This window comes from Chelonia mydas, chromosome 2 (assembly GCF_015237465.2).
Source record: "Chelonia mydas isolate rCheMyd1 chromosome 2, rCheMyd1.pri.v2, whole genome shotgun sequence".
NCBI classification, from domain to species: Eukaryota; Metazoa; Chordata; order Testudines; family Cheloniidae; genus Chelonia; species Chelonia mydas.
In genome coordinates this window covers 163074972-163097612 of record NC_057850.1, presented here as the reverse complement: position 1 = coordinate 163097612, position 22641 = coordinate 163074972, and the positions used below count along the sequence as shown (strand labels likewise).

The following is a 22641-nucleotide window of genomic DNA, read 5'->3' as shown; positions in this document are numbered from 1 at the left end:
TTCTTTTTAATAATGTCAAGGCAACTAGGTCTCACAAGTCAGAGCATGAAACACAGGGATAGAGAGAATCAGGCTAAACCCCAACTCAGAAAGACAGAAAGAAAGACCTACTACACTTGTATAACATTTGTCACTGCATATGAGCATCCTTGATTTTGTCTCTGATCTGCCAAAAACTTTAATTAAGAAGTTCATATCTAGTCAGACATGCAGAAATTGTATGTAACTGAGAAACTTTATAATATGCAACAATAACTGGGGTGGTGGGGGAAGGGGAATGTATCCACTCAATTTACTCGTGTAGAAACGGACCAAATTCTGCTCCTGATTACACCAGTGCAACCCTTGTAATGTCACTGAAGTTGCAGCATTGTAAATGAGAGTCTGCGTGAATCAGGTTTTACAGGAGTGTCTGCTAATTTCTGAGCCAGGTGTCACACTATGACTCCAAATACCTTAAAACTTACTCTACCTACACAGTATCTACATAATATAAAGAGCTCAAAGGGACCCATCAATGTGACCGCACACATACTTAAGATTATGTGCATGCTTAAATGCTTTGTTGGACTGTGATCAGAGAGAACACAGGTTTCAGAGTAGCAGCCGTGTTAGTCTGTATTCGCAAAAAGAAAAGGAGTACTTGTGGCACCTTAGAGGCTAACCAATTTATTTGAGCATAAGCTTTCGTGAGCTACAGTTAGCCTGTTAGCCAACAACTCAAGTTTCATTTCAAATTTCCAAATCCCTTTTGTTTTCAAATTGTCTATATTTGGCCATACCCAACACAAAACCTTTTGTTTGTTTGTTTGGAAGGTTTCAGCAAACTTGGTCAATTCATTTGAGTTACTTGAACATTAAACAAAACCACTCTTCCCACATGTTCTCTCAAAAACTTTTGGACTTGGTTAATTCAGAAATGACTAAAGCTGTAATGCTGAACCTGGCTTGTTTTTATAGTGTTCATTAAGATTTTTAAAATACTCTTAATTTTGAAGAATATTGGCTCTGTAGCTTTAATGTTATAAATACCTTTCTACTATTCATTTTTTTAGGATGTAAACTAAGCTCACTCAAACTGAGAGCATCCTACATCCACGAAATCTCATATTGAGAATGCAGAATGCAAGGGATGCCAAACTAACAACTACAAAATCAAGACAAGGAGATCTAATGGCATATCAAACACATTCCATTCACAATCCAACATATTCTAAAGGAGCTTCCAAAGTCAGACTACGCTTTGATAGTCATTAATAAAGGTTATTCCTAAATGAGAGCACCCCAAGGTCGCAGCATTAAAAATATCTGAATTATCCTCACTGTATGAAATAACTGAGTATAATTGGACTAGGAGGCTGGTCTCACATCTGTGGACATGATATTCCATGGAAAGCAAGAAAATACTGTGTAATGGGCTTTGCAGATTTCTAGACATGGCCATTATTCAAACGCATACAGTATATATGATTCTGATATAGCTATTGTTCTTGGCACTGATGTCATTGTACCTCACTATGACATAAACTATTTTCACTATTTTCTCTATATTTGTTTATATCTGTTGAGACTAACCAATTTATTTGAGTATAAGCTTTTGTCTCAACCTCAGCACTGCCCCCTGGTGCATATTCCTTAAAATAAAGTTTTCATCTCATATAATTTGTGAAATACAACACACAGCATACTATTCTGCAAACAGGAATATTTTACACAACCTTATGTTCACTACATCATGCTGTATTACTCCATTAATCCCACTAAAGAACGAAATACTTTTAAAACACAAACAAGCTAGGTGACTGAAAATACCATGACAAACAGACTGTCAGCATCTCAACAGTGACTCTTTGATCTCTAGAGAAAATTTGTCAGAAGTGGTTTTTACCACTGAGGACTTCCTAATCAGTTTGGGTTGGAAATAATACTGTCAGAACTCCTTCATGTTATTTCAGCTCTAGCACATCTGGTAATATACAAAACCAAGATGCAGAGAGCAGAACATCTTCCTCTTAAACATTTTAAAGCTTCAAAAAAGTTTTGTTAGGCTCAATCTTATTTTATCAAGATCACTCCTCCCATCCCTGTTTGTCAGGATTCACTAAAGGAAGCTTTTGATAGCCTTCTAGACATTTTTGGCCAAGGAGAATAATGAAGCGCTTACCATGTTTAAGTGGGTACATAGTCTGACAGTTTAGGGAGTAATTCTGTTGGGTTTGTTTATGCAGCTCTCACTGATTTCAAAGGGGTTTGTGCAACCATAGGCAGAGTAAGTTCCTTAGCTATTACCTAATTTACAAACTGAAAGTGAATCCTCCTCTTGTTTCAAAGAGGGCTCTCACAAAACTCTCCATTTGAAAGTGCAATTTTCTGTTGTATGCACAGCCAGGAAAGTAAAATATGTAGTTTCGTTTTTGCAGGATTCATGGCTCATTTACAAGAAAATTTATATTAGGCAGGAATTCCTGAAGAATCATTTGTCACCAACATTTGAGACAAGTTTGATCATGAAGAAATTACTGCATTAAAATTTAGGTCCAGACAAATCTTTCTTGAAGGCAATGGACAATTTAGTCTGTATACTTGCCATTGCAAGATCTGCTGACAGATCTGATACAGTGCATCTCATCTGTGAGTGTAACAAGTACACTCTTTTCCTGGCATGCTTAAAATTGCACATTGGTCATGAAATTTTCTGAAATTACTGGTTAGTCTTTCTATTTTGTGATTTCAGAAAGGGCCTTATTCATAAAGTGTACCCATGATGATAATTAATTCATCAGTTTATAATGGTAGGGAAAATGATTTGGTTGGAAAACACATTATTTGTATGGCACATTGCCAAATTTTCTTCAGTTAGTGCACAGCATACTGAATGTTATATGAGAGGTCTAATAGGTTTTAGTCAATAATTAAAGGACAACTTTCTAAATTTTTTTGTTAGAGACCAGACTTTACGAGTATGTTTCTAGTTAAGAAAAGCACTGCACAGAATGTCAAAAAATAAGGTTCTGAAAGAACAACAAAAAGCATAAATCCATCAGGCTAGAACAAACAATTTCTTTCCCCAAGGCATTTCTCTGTGTGCTGATTGTTACAACTCTGCTGAAGTTTACACTGCAAATTTCACAAATCTGTTAAAGAAAAGGGCTTCTATTCACCAGGGTGAATACATCACTGATAGGTACATACATGAATGTGTCACTGTACTGTAGTTTGCAGTGTTGTTGTAGCCATGTTGATCCCAGGATATGAGACAGAAAGGGGAAGGGGGGTGTGAAATAATATATTTTATTTGACTATCTTCTGTTAGTGAAAGAGACAAGCTTTTGAGCTATGCAGAGCTCTTATTCAGGTATTTATTGGTCCCATACCTCACCCACCTTGTGCCTCTCACTGTACTGTATACAGATACTCAAGTACAATACATATGGCTTAGAGAGCTTCATTATAGGAAAAATCACTGATTGATGGTTTCTCAACCTCTTGGATGCCATGCTCTTTCAGCAGTCCTCATTGCTGATAGCATCCTAAATTGCTATCGGTGCCTGTTGATCAAAGGGTGGAGAGACTGTCATATGGAATTCTTTACTACTGTAACCACACTTCAATTTAATGTTTTGTTGCTAAAAGATATCGAAGTGTTTTGTTTTTTAAAACGCAACCATGGGATAATTATTTTCTGTCCAGCAATAATTTCCTTGTGGCTAGTTTCCAGTATAAAAAAAAACCCCAGGCAAACTTAAAATACTGCTTTGATTAGTATGGTCTGATATCTCAACCCCATGACCTAAACAGATTCAGTGGCTAAGGAAGAACTCCTGGGGAGAAAGGTGTAAAACTAATATTCTTGTACTGACAAAAAAGAACTCCTCCTGACTTACTTTTCTCTATTTTCCAAAGCTGAACATAATACCCTATTAGGTAAAGTAGTGTAAATCCTTCAAACATGCAAGTAAGGCACAATACACACCCCCAGATGAAACATTCCAGCACACATATATGGTGCTTCTTATAAGACGTTAAGGACAAAATCCTGCCCAGTGTGAGTGGCTGTTCTAGAAGGCTAAATAAAGCAGGTAACCTTTCCTTTCGCCTCACCAGCATAGCACGTTACTCATTGTCAGTGGAGTGCTAGGCGATGGTTGAAGCAAATGTGCTTGCTAATCTGCCAACAGGTCATGGACTGCTGGTTTGGGAGCAAGGCTACCACCTTTGTGCTCCGCAGAGAATATTCACCCTGTTTCTTCCTGAGACATTCTGTACCTATGTGAGACTGGCTTTCCCATGGCCAACATTGCTTGCATTATTATTAATCATTTATAATAATGTTGTGTGACCACAATCTGTTGGGGACCTCATTGTGCTAGGCACTGTACAAACATGTAATATGAGAGAGTCCCTGCGCCAAAGAACTTATAGAGTAATGAGTAGCAAGAGGATTTTGTCCTAACCACTTACACCGCAGGTTCAGTAGTGAAAAGAAAATAGACACAATCATTTGGTCCTGCATTCTGATATTTTCAAATCTCATAAACCAAAGGCAAAAAAATGGGGGGGGGGTCATTTGAAATAGGAAAAATTCTATTTGGTCCTATTACTAGAAAACTGGATATATTTTTACATAGCCAAATACATCAGGAAAACAAACCCCAAAGATGACTAAATCAGACTCAATTTTTAGTTGGGGTACAATATTGTTCTTCAGTATATTCTTATTTCTGTTACTAATTAGCGCCTTAGATTATTAAAATGAAAAGGACTTTAAATCGGATTTATTTTTCACTACTTGTGCTCTTTATTTATGTGTTGCACTTCAGGCACTGAAACTACATTGCTCAGTTTTGCTTTCTTCATAGTGCTTTGGTGCAGGCAGTAAAAGAACAGTACTGTTTGGTTTTCCAATACTTCTCAGGATTGTTTTACAAAAAAAATAATTTTTCACTTAATTAAAACAATTACAATGTTTCTATTCATATTGGGTTATGCAAAATTATAGAGCTGCAGCTTAAATTACTTGGGGGTAATGAGTGTTCCCACTCATTTAAGTAAGTTTAAACATCCTTTTGTTATGAGCATATAAGTGAAATGAGTGGTTTCAAACTCTGAAAAGATCCTATTTCTTGGCTAAGACACTTAATTAATGGCTATTCAAATCTTGGTTCTCATCAGACCTTCAGCCTGAAGTGAGGACTAAGAAGCTGGACAAGGTTCAGGTTTCTTTGAATGGCCAACATTAACTAATAAGCACCAGGGAAGGGTGTAGCTCCAGGAATGTTTTAGACAAGTATATCAGATGAAGAATAAATTCTGCAAGAAAAATCCCTCCTCTGGCTGTCATGTAGATGAATGAAAACTTTTTCTGCCTTTTGTACTTAGAACTTTTCAATTTTAAAGTACAGTTCTACTCAGAAAAATCACTCTGTTGAAAATGGCACCTTTTTAGTCAAAGGAGGGGGCCCGTTGGAAACTATGGGAGTCTTTCAGTGGGCTTTGGATCATCAAGCTCCAGCTCTCCTATCTGTATGTATTTATACAGAGTGAAACCTGCTAGGTTAGAGCTAACACAGGAAGAGAGGATGAGCTAATGTATTCTAGCTTGAGCATCAACAGAAAAAACTCTAATTTTAATTCAATGGGTTTTGGATCTGGTGCTAATTTCTAAATGCAGGGGTAAATTCTGCTCTTGGTGGTTGCACAGGTATAAGGTAGGAGAGAAAAGAAATTGGCGGGCAAATTTTTTATTGCTGGTAATAATCCACTAACAGGAAAGAACCATATGACCTTCAGATCTCAGACTGATTCCAGTCCTGGCAGTTATATTTTTACCTGTAAACTGAGCAAATCTAATCTGCAATCAGTGAGAGACAACAACAAAAATTTCTTTATAGTCAACTTTCTAAGCAGAACTTCAATACAGTAACTTACAATTCTTTCCTTTACACAGTAGTCACACAGTATGAGAAGCTGAGTGTTGCAAGATATTTAGTCTCTCTTGCAGAGGGAACAGCTATCATATGCTGCTATTCAACCTCAGACCTCTGTCACGGTTCACATCATGACAGACAGGATGATGTTTCAACATTGGTATCTTTGTGACTTGTCCTACCATTGTAGAACAGGCAACTGGGTTTCCTGGCATTTACTGTTTCACAACCCCAAAACTGCCAGCACCAGGAGAGTAAGCAGGCTAGAATCCCTGAACAGCTGCAGACACTGTGAACACTATCTTATTCAGCAGCAGCATGACTGGTCTGCATTGCACCTAGCTAATTCACTTGTTAAGAAGAATTCTTCAAAGAAAAAATTAGAGACGATAAGCATCTCAAATATTTTAATACACTGTACATGTATTCTGTACCTGTTCACTTAAATTTTTCTGAGTAAGAAAGTGTATAGGGTTTAATTTGCCTGAGTGGAGAGCTAAACACAACTCCCAAACCTGTACTGGTCATTTAAATCACTGCTTAGCCATGTAAAACAGGTATTAGCATGTCTGAAGAAAAAAGTAATCACTGAAATATGGGAACTGGATCTCCCACCTAGGGACCTTCTTTTGTCCCACTGTCAAATTTTAATTATGGACCAGCTCCAAAATGCCAATGTCAAGCTCTTTTTAAAGTGATCACTTCAAAGCATCAGTACTGTATGTGGTTTAAAGATATCACAGTGATAAACTCCATATAGAAACACCTGCGATCAACAGATAAATTTGAGCACTTTCATTCCATGTACAGCTAAACTACCTCTTTCTACTAGGCAGCAGACTGTTGCTGGTCCCTTAGGTGACCTTGGGAGGTGGTGGAATCTCCATCCATAGAGATTTTTAAGGCCCGGCTTGACAAAGCCCTGGCTGGGATGATTTAGTTGGGGTTGGTCCTGCTTTGAGCAGGGGGTTGGACTAGATGACCTCCTGAGGTCTCTTCCAACTCTAATCTTCTATAATTCTGTGATCACTTAAGAAAGGTGTCACTGTATAGATAAGTGAGAGATGATTAGAGATGGGCCTGAACCAAAATCCAGATCCTAGCCATATCCCATAACTGTAGAAAAGGTTGGATGCAGATCCAAACTTTGCAGCTCTGGCACACATTTCATGTTATGGTAGACACATTATATAATAAAAGAAAAGGAGTACCTGTGGCACCTTAGAGACTAACAAATTTATTTGAGCGTAAGCTTTCATGAGCTACAGCTCACTTCATCGGATGCATGATGAACTGAGCTGTAGCTCACAAAAGCTGATGCTCAAATAAATTTGTTAGTCTGTAAGGTGCCACAAGTACTCCTTTTATTTTTGCGGATACAGACTAACACGGCTGCTACTCTGAAACCTGACATTATATAATGTAGTTCAGAAATAATGTGTGCACTCATCACTGAAGATTATAATTGCATCTCCTTTTTAGCTGGGGAAAAATAACAGTGGATGTATTTGTTATCTATTTTTCAATTTGAATAGTTAGTTCTAGTTATAATTTTTGAATTCTCACAATTATCCAGAGATGTGCCATTTTCTTGCATATATAAAAATTCTCACTAGAGGTACTTGTTGAAAGTCAATGAATAATAGGAAGGAAACGGATTGCAATTTAATCCACTTAATGGATGTGAAAATTAAAAATCTCTTAAAACCATTTCCTCTTTAAAAAAACTCTCTCCCGTTTTTGTTTTAAAGGTTCATCCTAGATGTTACAATCTTGTAAATTAACCTGTGTAGCTCTAGGTGACATTTATATTAAGAGTTTTACTGTTCATAATTCACGCAGAGGGAGATGTCATAGGCACAAATGGCAGTTAGGCCCCCAACTCCCATTGAAAGGGAATGAGAGTTAGGCACTTACCGTTGGAAATCTCCTCCAGACGGCCCATTATGGCTAACCGCATTAAGGTCTTGGGTTTGCTCTAGTTCCATTAAATATATTTTCCCATCTAAACACCACAGAAGGCACAAAACTTGGCCATGTCCAAAGCCATCTCTGTTTGCAGTATCCCTATAAAGTGAGTTTCAGAAGAACTTTGCACACCACAATGAGCAGAACCATCTTTCCATTCTACAATGTGCCAATGATACTCAGGAATGAACTGTACTGTACCACAGTCTATTGGAACAGCCAGCATTTACAGAGCACGCACAACAGTCAATAATTTGTTTTACCCAAATTACGTATTGGTCCATGGAAAATGAGGCAGTAGAATTATATTGGTGAATCCTGGGAATCTAAAGGTTCCTCTGAAGCTATTTCTTTTTAACTGATCAGAGCTTGTCTACACTTAGGGCATGCCTTCACATTAAAGCACTGCTGTGACAGCGCTTTATCATGGCTGTGTAGTCGCAGCACCACCTCCATGAGGGTAGTAGCTACCAGTGCTGGGAGCTCAGGGGAGTGTTTTTTCATACCCCGGAGCGAGAAAGTTGCAGCGCTGTAAAGTGGCCGTGTAGACAAGGCCTTACAGCGCTGCAGCTGCGCCACTGTAGCACACAATGAAGACACTACCTACGCCGATAGGAGAGCTTTTCCGCGAGAGGCAGCAGCTGCGTGGATGCTCACGTCGACATAAACCCCCTTGTAGACAGCGCTAGGTCAGTATAACTAAGTCACTCAGGGGTGTGGTTTTTCCACACCCATGAGCGATGTAGTTATACCGACATATTTCCCAATTAAGATCAAGCATGAAACAACTACAGTGTACACACAGGTGAATCCATGTAGGTTCTACATACCCTGACTGTGATGAGAGTTGAGGACACTTAGTGCCTCTCAGGAAGTGCAGGATTCAGATAATTTTGACATATGAACTAGGATGAAAGAAATCTTGGCTATTTTTTCTAAAATAGAAATAAGGAGATGAACTGTTACAATCCCATAAGCTTGAAAAAAAAAACACAAAGCTTTGGCATACTGCCCCTATACTACTTAACCACTAGATTTTTTTTTCCTTAAGAGGCTTTCTTGGAATAGCTCTGCATGAAGACTTTAAGGCTTTGCAATATTTCAGTCTTGACATTTTTTAAAAAATTTCCCACTTCTTTAGATCCATAAAAGAAAAATGATACCCAGCTCCTGTTACAAAAATAAATACATATACAGAAAGAGAGAGAAAGAGCTTCTTTTCCGCAAAGGGAAACTGGCAAATACACTACCAAAGCAAAGCTAAATGCACCTTGGTAAGAGCTGGCATCACAAAAGCTGTCTGTCTGAAATACCTCATTTAAGTGCAAAGCTCAGCCATGCTCTCATTTTTTCCAGGGAAGCAGCACTGTTACTCCAGTATTTTACAGAGTGCTGTCAAAAAACAAGGGGAGATCAAAACAGTGGTGATCTAAGCAGTGCTGGAATTCAGTTACCCAAACTAGAGGGGCCCACTTTCTTTCAGTCTGACCTCCCCTCATAAGAGCTAGTCTGCCTCTTCTTCAACTGCCAAGGCTAAAACCTGGCAAAAATTCCAACACTGAACCTGAACTATAGACTGGTATCAGACACTCTCTTCTAATTCAAAGCCTCAGACTGGAAGGTATTTTTATGCCTATAACTAATATACAAAGAGCAACACACATAAAAAGTAGACGCTGAAACACTAACACATATGAATTCAGCTCCCCTCCAAAGTCTTCATTTCCCGGCACTTCCTTTCTTGAAATCCAAATACCTGAAGGCAGGCTTGTAAGTAAAAGCATTTCAGTCTTTTGACTTGTCCCCACAGCTATCCCCTTTCCAGTCCTTCACCGCTTGTGAAAACACACAAATGCAAGCCAGCTAGGTAAACACATGTACCACAGGCCCAGCAACAACAGTTCTGACTCAGTCCACCTGACCAGAAGGAACAAGGTTACAAATACAAACTCCATACACAGTGTACTACTGATCCCTTTACAGCAGGAAGCATTGTAAGAGATCAGGATTATTTTTCAACCCTACATATAAATATTTCTTCCCTCAGGCAAACCTGGACAAGTCCAGAGCTGCATTCCTTGCAAGGTTAAACGTCCTTTTTGGCGTGTGTGCACGCTTGTCTTTTCCTTTCTCTTCTAAGTACAAAGCCCCACTCTTTGCAAGCTCTTCCCATACACGGAATACAAACAGAAAGGCAGGTGGGTTGTATTTCCAGCGCTCAACCATAAGAAAACCTCTTACCTTTCACTCGACAACTTCAGGAAATTTCTGCAGTCGTCAGTCACTGGCTTTATGAAAATCAGCTAATATTCCCCTAGCAAAATGCTACATAAGAGGAAAGGAAGAGGCACTGCGAGCCGACAGCTCACAGGGACACACGCGACTTCACTGTTCCCGCTGCTACAGCTGCTGCTGAAGGTAGCTGGTCTTGCTGGAGAAGCATGAGACTTTGATTCAGCCAAAAAAGGGCCAGTAAAAATGTAAACACCAGGGAGGAGCCGGAGGGCACAATCAATGAAATTTGAACTCCTGGAACCAGGGAGGAGTGGAAATGTGTTGTTTGAAAAGGTAATTCAGTCCACAAGTTAGTTTTTTCCACTGTGGTCCCGTTCCCCGCCCCCAGTGTAAACTAGACTCATCTAAACTGAAGCTGAGCGAGCTGCAATTCCTAGATCATTTAACGACACGGGGTTTTTTTTGTTTTTTTTTTTAGTATTTGAAGTTTTTTTCTAAAGTAAACAGCCCACAAATAGTTCCGGCTGCTTCTCCACTCAAACCTTGCTCCCCACCCCCCTCATGATTTCAATACAACTGGGGGAGGGGGGGGGGAGTGTGTCCAGGATTCTTCAGCATTAATCACGCTTATTTTTATCTAGCGACTGCTACTGTCAAGACCCCCTCAAACCCCAGCAAGCACTGACCCCTCCGCCCCTCCATCTCTGGAGTGAATCAGCTCAAATTAGGTGGAGTCAGTCTGCAAAGAACCACCCTTGGCTCCTTGAAGTCTTTACTCTTTTAGTAACAGCTGCATCTCACCACACTGCAGCCCACAAACCTTTACTCTAAACCGTATGACAAACAATGTGCAAATGTCTATGCATCACTACCAAATAGCCATACCATTAGAGAGCATTCATTTTCTGCTTCAGAGCCTGTCACCACTTCATCAGTCTCCATAATATGTATAATGTTAAACAACTACCCACCAGCTGTTTACAAGACAATAAGAGTTTTAAGTTCAACCCTATAGTAAAAATAAATGATGTTCATCTGTTTACTTGATGTTGTATTTATGGATCAGTAAAGGATTGTACATTAACTGGAGTCATCCTTGATTTTTATTTTCTTTTAGTCTCTTTTACAGACAGTGATGGTATGGGGGTGTAGGATCCTGACAATAAGAAAAAATGCTCCAGTAGAAGAGGATTCCATTGGGATTGGATGTTGTATTTGGGTAGAGCAGCATTCTGCCTTCAGATCTCTTCTACATAGCCCTACTTTGATGGGGCCAGGAGAACTGGCTCTCTTTTTCTTAAGAACATCCAGAATGCTGTTGACAGTGCTTGTGGGCTGACAGAAGTAACACCTATATGAAAAAGTGCCCAGAGCAACACACAGAAGGCCCACCATTTTGTCTTAACTGGTCACTGGAGAAAGAATGGTTCTGTGTTGCCATGTGATCAGAAAGCCATGAACATTCAGAAATAGTAATGGTTGACCTCTATCTAACAAGAGACAGGATTTCAGGAGGGGTCAGACCTTTAGTCTATGTTTTATTAATTGGGTGTATTAGTTTGTGGACTTTTTTGTGGCTGGTTTTATTTAACGTATTTATGTATTTGATTTATTTATTTGTTTTGCTGTAACAATAGCCATTGAAGTCAGTGGATATTGATCCCTGCCAAACAATTAGTATAACATTTTATCGAAGAAGTCTGGTCAAGGGGATAGAGCACTAGATTCGGGCATCATGGGTTTTATTCTTGCTTCTCCCATTGTCCTGCTAGGTGACCTTGAGCAAGTAATTTCCCTTCTCTGTGCCTCAGTTTCTCCATCTGTAAATTAAGATAATGATGCTGACCTCTTTTGCAAAGTGCTTTAGGATCTATTGATGAAAACCCTGGTCTTATTAGTATCACTGTAACCCCAACTCATTGTAACACCAACTGTAACCCTAACCAGTCAGCTGACTGGTGTCACACAATAAATATTCTCCCTGTGTTTCTAAAGTTCTTCAGCCTTTATTACAAAACTTTGGAGAGGATATTCCCAGCGTTCAGCCCTGGCCCAGGCTGGCTGGGGCTGGAGCTGGAGCTGGGCGGCCTGCCACAGGGACTTGGGGCAGCTGGCACTCGGGTTGCGCTGCCCGCCCAGCACTGCGGCCATGCCGCCCAGTCGCCCGGCGCACTGAGGCCGGGGGACCTGTGGCCACGCCGCCTGGCACACTGGGGCTGGGGGCACTGGGGCCATGTGCCTGGCTGCCCAGCACTGGGGCTGGGGGGCCGTGATGGGGGTGCTCTGGGCTCTTGCAGGAGAGGGGCAGGGCCTTGGGCAGAAGGGGAGGGGCCGGGGACTAGCCTCCTCCACTGGCCAGTTCACTGGCCACCCATGGCCATACAACCATCAACACACATTTCCCATGTCAGTGAGAAAACACTCAAAAGGGTAGAATTTGGATCTTAGTGACTCTAGTGCTTCCTCAAGCGAAGAAAGAATTGGTTCACAAAATGATATACATTTGCTTGTGGCTTAGTATTTTAAGTTCAATTTTGTCTAACTCAGATTGCAAATAAGCTCTTTGTTTGTCCTGCTATGATAACTTTTTAAATTCCTAGAGCCAAGACTGACAGAGGCACGCGTTTAGGGCTCCAGGCCTGAAGACCTGGAAATTACTACCTATTCCATTAAAACAGGTACCAACATTGGCTTGTTTTAATAAACTTTTGATCTCTTATCTTAAGTGCCTTTGCCAAACTTTAAAAATACTATTGAAATGGTTACTGCTCAAAGATTTCTGCTATTTTATAATCTTCCTTACATTGTGTTGTTCATATATAGGGTCCTTCGTTTTCGGTTTTTATTTAATTTTTCCTGGGAATTTTTCAGTGTTTACTAACACAACAACAAAACCAGGTGAAAATCAGTGCAAAAAAACTCTTAAATTTTTCTGGGTAAATATTGGTGTTTATTTTGGTGGATGGAAAGACAGGGGGAAAAGTATTCAGTAGATTAATACTTTGAATTCCGTTCATCAATGTGGTCTGCTACAGAACTAAACCAGAACTCAAAACCCAATGCCACCTCTGAGTTTAAGAAAACAATATTTCTCTAATCCTCAAATAAAACTTTTTATTTGAACAAATAGTTTACTGTTGCAGACTTAGAACTACTAGCCTACACATATTTACATTTAGTAATTGGGCCACACCATTTGCTGCACATACATTCAACTTCATCCTTTCATCCTTTCCTCCTGTTTTTGGTTTTTTTAAACTTCTGAATACTTTCTTGTGTTCTGAAACATATTCTCATACAGAATTTAGTTTTCTTTCCATTTTAGTGTGTAAAATGTTTAACCGTTGTCTGCTAACAGCTTGAAATGTGTCCACAGTGGGTGTGAGATTCATCAGTACATTCAGATGCGCACACACTTCAGAGCTTGCATGCATGCCTGTTTATTGCATGTATCTTCTAGACTAATACATTATCTTACTTCAACGGGCAGCTTTGCATCGTATTGTATTATCGTGTATCTTATGCAACGTACCATATTTTCCTAATAAAACAAATTATTTTTTATTAGGGCTGTCAAGCGATTTAAAAAATCGTGATTAATGGCGCTGTTAAACAACAATAGAATACCATTTATTTTAAATATTTTTGGATGTTTACTACATTTTCAAATATATTAATTTCAATTACAACACAGAATACAAAGTGTACAGTGCTCGCTTTCTATTTATTTTTATTACAAATACTTGCACTGTAAAAAAATTGTATTTTTCAATTCACCTCATAAGTACTGTAGTGCAATCTCTTTATCATGAAAGTTGAACTTACAAATGTAGAATTATGTAAAAAAAAAACTGCATTAAAAAAAAAAAAACAATGTAAAACTTTAGAGCCAAGTCCACTCAGTCCTACTTCTTGGTCAGCCAATCACTCAGACAAACAAGGTTGGTTACAATTTGCAGGAGATAACGCTGCCCGCTTCTTGTTTACAATGTCACCTGAAAGTGAAAACAGGTGTTCGCATGGCACTGTTGTAGCTGGCGTTGCAATATATTTATGTGCCAGATGGGCTGAAGATTCATATGTCCCTTCATACTTCAACTATCATTCCAGAGGACATGCTTCCATGCTGATGATGGGTTCTGCTTAATAATGATCCAAAGCAGTGCGGATGAACGCATTTTCATTTTCATCATCTGAGTCAGATGCCACCAGCAGAAGGTTGATTTTCTTTTTTGGTGGTTCGGGTTCTGTAGTTTCTGCATCAGAATGTTGCTCTTTTAAGACTTCTAAAAGCATGCTCCACACCTTGTCCCTCTCAGATTTTGGATGGCACTTCAGATTCTTAAACCTTGAGTCGAGTGCTGTAGCTATTTTTAGAAATCTCATATCAATACCTTCTTTACATTTTGTCAAATCTGCTGTGAAAGTGTTATTAAAATGAACAACATGTGCTGGGTCATCATCCGAGACTGCTATAACATGAAATATATGCAGAATGCGGGTAAATCACAACAGGAGACATACCATTCTACCTTCAAGGAGTACAGTCACAAATTTAATTGACACATTATTTTTTTAACGAGCATCATCAGCATGGAAGCATGTCCTCTGGAATGGTGGCCGAAGCATGAAGGGGCATACAAATATTTAGCATATCTGGCATGTACATACCTTCCAAAATACCTACAAAAGGGCCATGTGAACACCTGTTCTCACTTTCAGGTGACATTGTAAATAAGAAGCAGGCAGCAGTATCTCCCGTCGATGTAAACAAACTTGTTTGTTTTAGCGATTGGAAGAATAAGGAGTAGGACTGAGTGGACTTGTAGGCTCTAAAGTTTTACACTGTTTTGTTTTTGAGTGCAGTTATGTAACCAAAAAAAAAAATCTGCATTTGTAAGTTACACTTTCACGATAAAGAGATTGCACTACAGTACTTGTATGAGGTGAACTGAAAAATACTATTTCTTTTGTTTATCATTTTTACAGTGCAATTATTTGTAATCAAAAATAATAATATAAAGTGATCACTGTACACTTTGTATTCTGTGTTGTAATTGAAATCAGTATTGAAAATGTCAGAAAATATCCAAAAATATTTAATAAATTTCAATTGCTATACTATTGTTTAACAGTGCGATTAATATTTTTGAGTTAATCATCTGAATTAACTGCGATTAATTGACAGCCCTATTTTTTACATATTTCAGTGATACAAAAGTAGGGTGAAAATCAGAAAAAAATGAATAATACTTTTTGTAAAACCCAGGAATTTTTCGGTAAAAATCGGTTTAAACTAAAAATGAATGGTCTTATTCATATAGTACTGAGACATGCTGTTGTAATATTGGATGACTTCTGTCCACCTAGTACTCACACGAAAATGAGATTTGGATCTCATGACATTATTCCAGTGAGCAAAAACAAGCAAATTATATTAATTAATACAACTTCCTATCCAGTTGCTAATATTTATTGTGTCATGATGATTCCAATTCTGCTGAAAACTTTTCTTTGTGATTCAAGTATGGATTTAACTTGATCTAATTGTGTTTGAATAACTAGCAACACAACAGTAAAAAGTACGGGCACAGGAATAAAACTGCAATGGCAATGCGCTAGGCAAAGCATCCTACTATTAAATGTACTGTGAAATCGTGAATTCATTTCATCCTCTTTCTTTTGTCTGTTTCAAAAGCAAAGCCAATCTCTGGAAATACCCCACAAAACTGGCTGTTGTTTATTCCTAATGCCAAGATTAGGAATGCATTTTTTTTCCCATGGGCACTACAGCAGCATCTGCATCTTTGATTGGGTGCTTGGCTCCTCTCTCATTAGACATTTACACTGATTGCAATATTAGTTATAATTATGATGGTGAAGAAACAGAAGGAACTAAACCCACGCAGACAACATAATGCTGCTGGTCATCCATTTTACAAAAAATGTACAGTACCATTGTAAACACTGTTTATGATAAAGGCTAATTGGTATACAAAAGGGCAATTTCATAAGCTTAGTCTTTCTTTTGACTGTGGAGCGTGAAATTTATTTAAAGATGGCATTACCATAATATAGAAAATCCTTGAAGATGCTCTCAATTTGCTTGAATACATCTTCTGGAATACAGAAGGGTACTAAACTGATTACATATTTAATCTGGGGGGTTATGGTCATTGTGTGAGATTTTCAAAAGTGATTTAGGAGCACAAGTCCCACTAGTGTGGGACTCATGTTTCTATCACCAAGAACACTCAGCTGCAAGGTCCTGAATGTTTTACTCTGTGTTCCTCCACATGGAGCATCCCATTTTAGGAAAAAAATTTCAAGATGGGTACCAGAGTGAGGGACAAGCCTTCACAATTAATAGGACCTTGAAGATGACCTGGAATAGGCTGGAGAACCAATAAAGAGTATGAAGAACCAGTGTGATGTGCTCTAGTTAGTCTGCAGTACCTAACAGGTGGGCTGCTATGCGCTGGACCATCTGAAGATTCCATAGTCATTGCAGCAAAAATGCATTACATTATTCTATCAATCGGATAAAGGTCAGGAACACATGGATCACAGTGGGCAAGTGTCTGAGAGGAAAGAGTGCAGTCCCTAACCAACCAAAAGATATTTCTAGCTATTGCTGCTATTTGGGTGTCTGGAAACAGCAAATAACCCAGGAGACCCCAAGACTGCATGTTGCCTTGGAAACCGCAGAGAAGATGCCTACAATGAGAGTGGATGTCAGAGTTCTTGGTCTACAAAGTACAAAGTACTTCCCTCTCCTTACTGGAGGTGACAAGGCAGCATCACCTCTGTTTTAGCCAGACTGAGCTTGAACAGGTTGCTTTGTAGGGGGCACAAGCATGTCTAAGGGTCTGCATTGTCTGTGTTTGATGAAAATAAGATGAGGAGCTAGGTATCATCAGCAAATTGTTAGAACTGAAGCCCACACCATCTCATGATCTCTCATGGTGGTTTAGTATATTCATTAATGGCTTGGTCCAAAGCCCACTGAAATCAACAGGAGTCTTTCCATTGACTTCAAAGAGCTTTACATCAGCTCTTAAACAGCATGGAGCAAATTTGGGACTCCACAAGTGAGAGCTGTTGGAGTGAGGGTGAAGATGGAGAAGCCGATGATGACCCTTCTGGATTTATCCATGACGATTGAATAGACTCAATTTAGTGCCACTCCACTTGCCAAAGCAAGGCCTCATTGACAAACAGAATCCCATGGTTGATTAACTCAAAGGCTGCGGATAGGACTAATAGTATTAATATGGACTTTTTCCACTGTGGATAGCTATAAGGACCTTAAAATCTGATGGTCTACAGGTGCTTACTTTAAATAATCCTTAATCCTAGAAATGGTTGTGGCATGGAGTGTTAATATGAGGCATTCATATATCTCTAGGATGTATTCTGTACAGACTATTCAGTGTAATCATAAAATCATAGAACTGGAAGGGACCTTGAGAGGTCATCTAGTCCTGTCCCCTGCACTCGTGGCAGGACTAATTATCTAGTAATGGGTCTGCCATAAAAAATGAGACACTGAAGTCCGAGTTGTGGCACTCAGGAGGGTTATTAATACATTCCACTCTATTATTAACAGGGCTTATTAAATTCATGCAAGTGAAGTGGGAAATATCATTATACTATTAGTCTCTACAGTTCTTTAAAGAGAATTGGTGATAGGAGTAGAAGCTTGCCACAGACAGCCTTTCAAGAAGAGCCTTCTATTTCTTAATGCCTGTTTCATGTGTTTCCATTCAATGGTGCAACTGTGCCTTGTGTGATTCACTTTGTTAAAGATGAAAAATAACTGAAGCTCAGATTCACAATTCTGTTTATTAGCTAGGACATTATCAGGATAGTTGTAGGCCCAAAATGTTATGTAACTTTCCCTTTTTTTAAAAAAAAAATCTATTTGTAAGGTCTTGTACTTTTTGTGTATAAAAGAATGTTTAAGTGTTCTTCATATTTCTTCAACTCTGACCCCTAGCTCTCTTTCTGTGGCCTCTGACAGGAGGTCTTTCTTTTCTCTCTTCAAACTCCAGCTGGGCCTCCTTTCAGATTGCTACTCCCTATCTGTGACTCTGCTCCCTACCCTTGCCAAAAACTCTTTACTGTAACTTTGATGTTCCCCAGCAAATCTGATTGTTTCTCTCCTGGGATCAAGTGGACAGGTTGCTCTGTTATAAATCTCACATGATCTGAGGTTTGCCATTCAGAGGTGTTGTAACTGCATTACACATCACTTGCAAGGGAACCCCAAACCTGGAAAATATTGTTGACCCCACCAATGACACCACTGTCCTGTTTTTACAACAGCATCGCCCCTCTGCTGTGCAGTAGCAGATGTTCTGGGCTTTTTAGATTGGTTTCCCAGGAGAGGAGAAATCAGTGATGTGGAGCCTGCTTCGTTCACAGTCCGGAAATGAGATGGCCAAAATGCATGCAGGGCAATCCAGTCTTCCAGCAATCTCAGCCAGCATCAGTGCCCAGATCCCAGGGAGAAGCTGTGCTTCAAGAATGGACACTAATCAGTGTCCAAGGCAGACAGCAAACTCCTACAACTCCGACAGCTCCCTCTCCCCTGCAGTTAAGCACAAGAAACCAAAAACTAATTCCTCAGCATGTCCTGCCAACCATCAAAATCTTCTTGCACACTAAGAGGAAAGAATGTGTAATTCTGTGTCTAACAGCACCACCTGGGGACTCCCACCATAACAATATATATGGAGTCACAGCTTGGGGGTCAGTAAAGAAGCTAGTCAAAGCCCTATAGTGGGATCAAAAAGTTGGGAGGGATCTTTGGGAGTTATGGCGATGGACAGAGAAGGGGGAAATGAGCACAATGGAAAACATAAAGAGCAAAGTTGGCTTGTGATGGGGACTGGGCAGTACTAGCTCTAGAATAGGGATACTCAGTCAAACCAAGCTGATCCCTTAAAGGTTCAGTTATCTGGGAGAAAGACAACATTTGGGACAGATGTGTTCTGATTTTCTGGAGTATTTTTTTAAACTAACTGTTTAAACCTTACCTAATTTTAACCCTATTTGTACTAGTGTTTCTGGGATTGTCATGTAATTTCATCTAAGAAGTGTTGTGACCTGTTTCTCTTGTTCAAATTCTCTCATGATTGATGATATTCTCTATTCCCACCAGCACCACCTCTAGAAGTGGCAAGCACACTAAGAAGCAGTATGCAAAGGAGAACACAGTGCATACATTCAGAGAGGGATGGAGAAGGGGGGAACGAGCTGATTACTTCTCTTCCTTGGCCTTTCCCCACCATTTCTTCGAAACTTATAGAAAACTAAGTGCCAAAGTTCAAGCATCCACAAGGCAGTTTTAAAATCTGCACAATCCATACTTATATGTTCAAGATCTGGCACTTTACAGCAGTAATCATGTCATGCAGGTGATCTGCTGTTGAGCAGTGTGTCCAAAATATATGGCACAATCAAGCATTTATTCAACTAGGTTGCTCCTTCTACTTGGTTTTAAATAGTCTGCTGAAGCAAACATAGGTTGGATTGTCCTGTCCACTTCCACAACAAAAAACAAGCAGTGGGAAAGCTGCTCAGACAGCTCTTAATGGGGAAAAGGCACATATCATTGGCTCTCCTCCAAGAACCCCATGGAAGCTGCACTGGGGTAGCTCTGTAGAGTTGGGCCTCCACTGCATTTAATGTAATGGGATAAAGAGGAGCCTCTCTCTATGGCATTCTCCTGTCCCTAGATGGGAGATAGCAATTTGGACATCAATCTCTAAATCTATGCTGTTAAAAGTAACGAATAACAGATTTTTCAGTTTGCTGACAATTAAAAAAAATTTGTCGGGTTCAAACCGAAACCAAACTTTTACAACTTTTTCAGCTAACCAAAAAGGAATAACTAAACATGGTGGGTCCAATGTAATGGTTACATTTTCAGTATTTTTAATGTTTTTTAACTGTTTAATAAAATTGCAGGGACATTTCTAAATGAAAAGTTGTTTCAACCCACAAAAGAAAAAAAAAAATCAAAACATTTAATTTAGGAAAGATTGAAACAAAATGTTTTGACTTTTTGGAATTGTTTTTTTAAATGAACAATTCAGCAAAACAGACACAAATTTGTTAAACGCTTCAGTGTTGCTGACTCTGCATTTTTCACCAAAAAGTTTTAGCTGAAAAATTTTGCCCAGCGCTAGTTAATGAAGACATTCCTCTGCAGGTGTGGAGAAGGCGTGAATTCACCTTTTGGAAAACAACATATTTTTCCTATTACCAACCAGGGACAGATTTCAATTAGTGACTTAGAGGTGCGGAAAAAAATTCAAAGCAAACAAATGCTTTTAAAACCAAACAACTTTTTTCCCATGGCAGCGCAGAATCCATGTATTTCTACTTATAAAAGGTATTCCCAGAGCATTATTTTTTTTCTTATTCATTATCTTTGAACTCTTTGTTAAAATTTCCCACTTGTAGTTTTCTTCTTCCTGTTAAATTGTTAAGTCGGACAGTAATTAGGGGCCCCAACCAAAATCAGGGTCTCATTGTGCTAGGTGTAAAAGGTACGCATGGTAATAGACAAACTTAATAATCTAAATAGACACACAGACAAAGGGCAGAAGACAGAAGATGCTACTGTACCCATTGGAAAATCAAGCCAAAAGCATTACTGTAGTGTGTTCAGGAGTTCTGAAAATCTGGCCCCAGCTGTGGGTGCTAAGCACTTAAAAATCTGGCCCTAATGCACTTGCCCAGGGTGATACAGTATGTCTGTGGCAGAGCCAGGAGCTGAACACAGGTTTCCTGAGTCCCAGTCCACAGTTTAGCCATGAGATTAACCTTTCTTTTTCTAAGGAGAGTCATCACAAGGAACATGCAGATTACAGACTGGAACAATCTCAGTCTAACTATCCAAATACAGATCTAAAATATGCCAGCCTGAACTTGTACACTTTCCACAATGCATAGATACACAACAGTGTCAGAAGTATTTAAGCCACAAGTTTCTATCATTATACGGGTGGACACTGTTGAAGAGGGAAGGGGAAATGGGAATCAAAGTCTGCCCATCACAGCACATGTGGAAACAAGACACTTAATCATATCTTCACATTCAACATTACTGAAGACCAAAATAAACCAACTTCCATTTATTTATCTTCAACTTAATGACAATCTCCTGTTCAATAATAATAATAATAATAATAATAAAAAAGTCCACACATGACACTAAAAGAGAAAAAGTCTCCTCTGAAAGAGGCACAATTGAAGGCAGATATAAAAGACACTGCTCCAAGTTGGCAGTGTTTTGTTTGATAAATCCAATCATTCCGTGTTTCTATTATCATTTCCAAACAGGAATGGAGGGTAATTGTTGTAGTACATCATTTTTCAAATGAAAATAAACATTTTTCTTCTTGCCTGCCAAATCTCTCGCTTTCTGTCTTTTAAACAACTTTGTCTATATTTCAAGAATCAAAGTTGGAGTTCATTTGATCATGACCAATTTATACTTCAGTTTCACTTACCAGAAATGGCACCGACCCCGCTGTTTTTGTTGGTAGGCATTTGCATTCCTTTCGAGGCACCAAAGCCAAGCAGTTTTGTCTCAGCCCTTGAATTTTGCAATACTGAAGGGGCCCTCTGGGAAAACAAGTGTTTAACTACGAGAGAGGGCAGCTCCCCATTCAACAGCTATTTACTTTGGGTTGAACAGGAGAAAAAATTTCAAATAAAAGTCAAACACCCCCATCAAATCATGTCACATGAGTGCATTCCAGGAAGCCAGTTATTGCTTACCTGGAAACACTTCTCAGATGTTTTTCTCCATAAAAAAGAAAAGGTAGGAACAAGTAAGTTTGTAAAAGTTTGGCTATTTCTAAATATGGGATATTTGACTATTCTCAGGATAGCCCAGATATTTTGTTACCCACCACTTTAGGTATGGCAATTTGGACTGATTGTGCCCTACAGGAGTTTGACTTGAATGTACACAGCCCTTTGCCTCCAAAGCCACTTCTTTTGAGAGCCAGACTTCCCCAATTTTCAGGCACTGCTGGCAAACATCACAGTTTGTCACTTACTATGAAGCAAACAAGGGGATCAGATGGAAAAAAAACATTTAAGGGATTCTAACACTGTGCAGACCAGCTGAAACACTTGCATAATGCTTCCTTAGTTTAAAAAAATTGTCATTTTAAGACAATTTACCATGTAAGTGTGTGTTCTCTCTCTCCCACAGGTTTTTGCTAGCTAATTGTCAGGTTGTGGAGGGATTTAGAGGTTACTAAATAGATGAAACGTTAAAAGTGAAAAAACATTTAACAAGAATGGACTAAATTCATCCTTTCTGTAAATCCATTTTCAAACAAGTTGTACCAGGCATTAATTTGGCCCATTATTATGGTCTCTGATGCTGGGCATGATGTTTTTTTTTCTTTCTATCTAGCGTTGCTGCCTACTAAACTAAACAGTGTTTGTGCAGGTAGCATACTCGGCACTCTTGCTGTGCATC

The 22641-nt window shown here is 39.1% G+C and overlaps 1 protein-coding gene across 19 annotated transcripts in view; it reads right to left on the bottom strand.

The window, feature by feature from the left end:
• TNS3 (tensin 3) overlaps positions 1 to 22641 on the bottom strand; it is a 340704-nt gene that overhangs the window by 95857 nt on the left and 222206 nt on the right. The window lies entirely within an intron of this gene.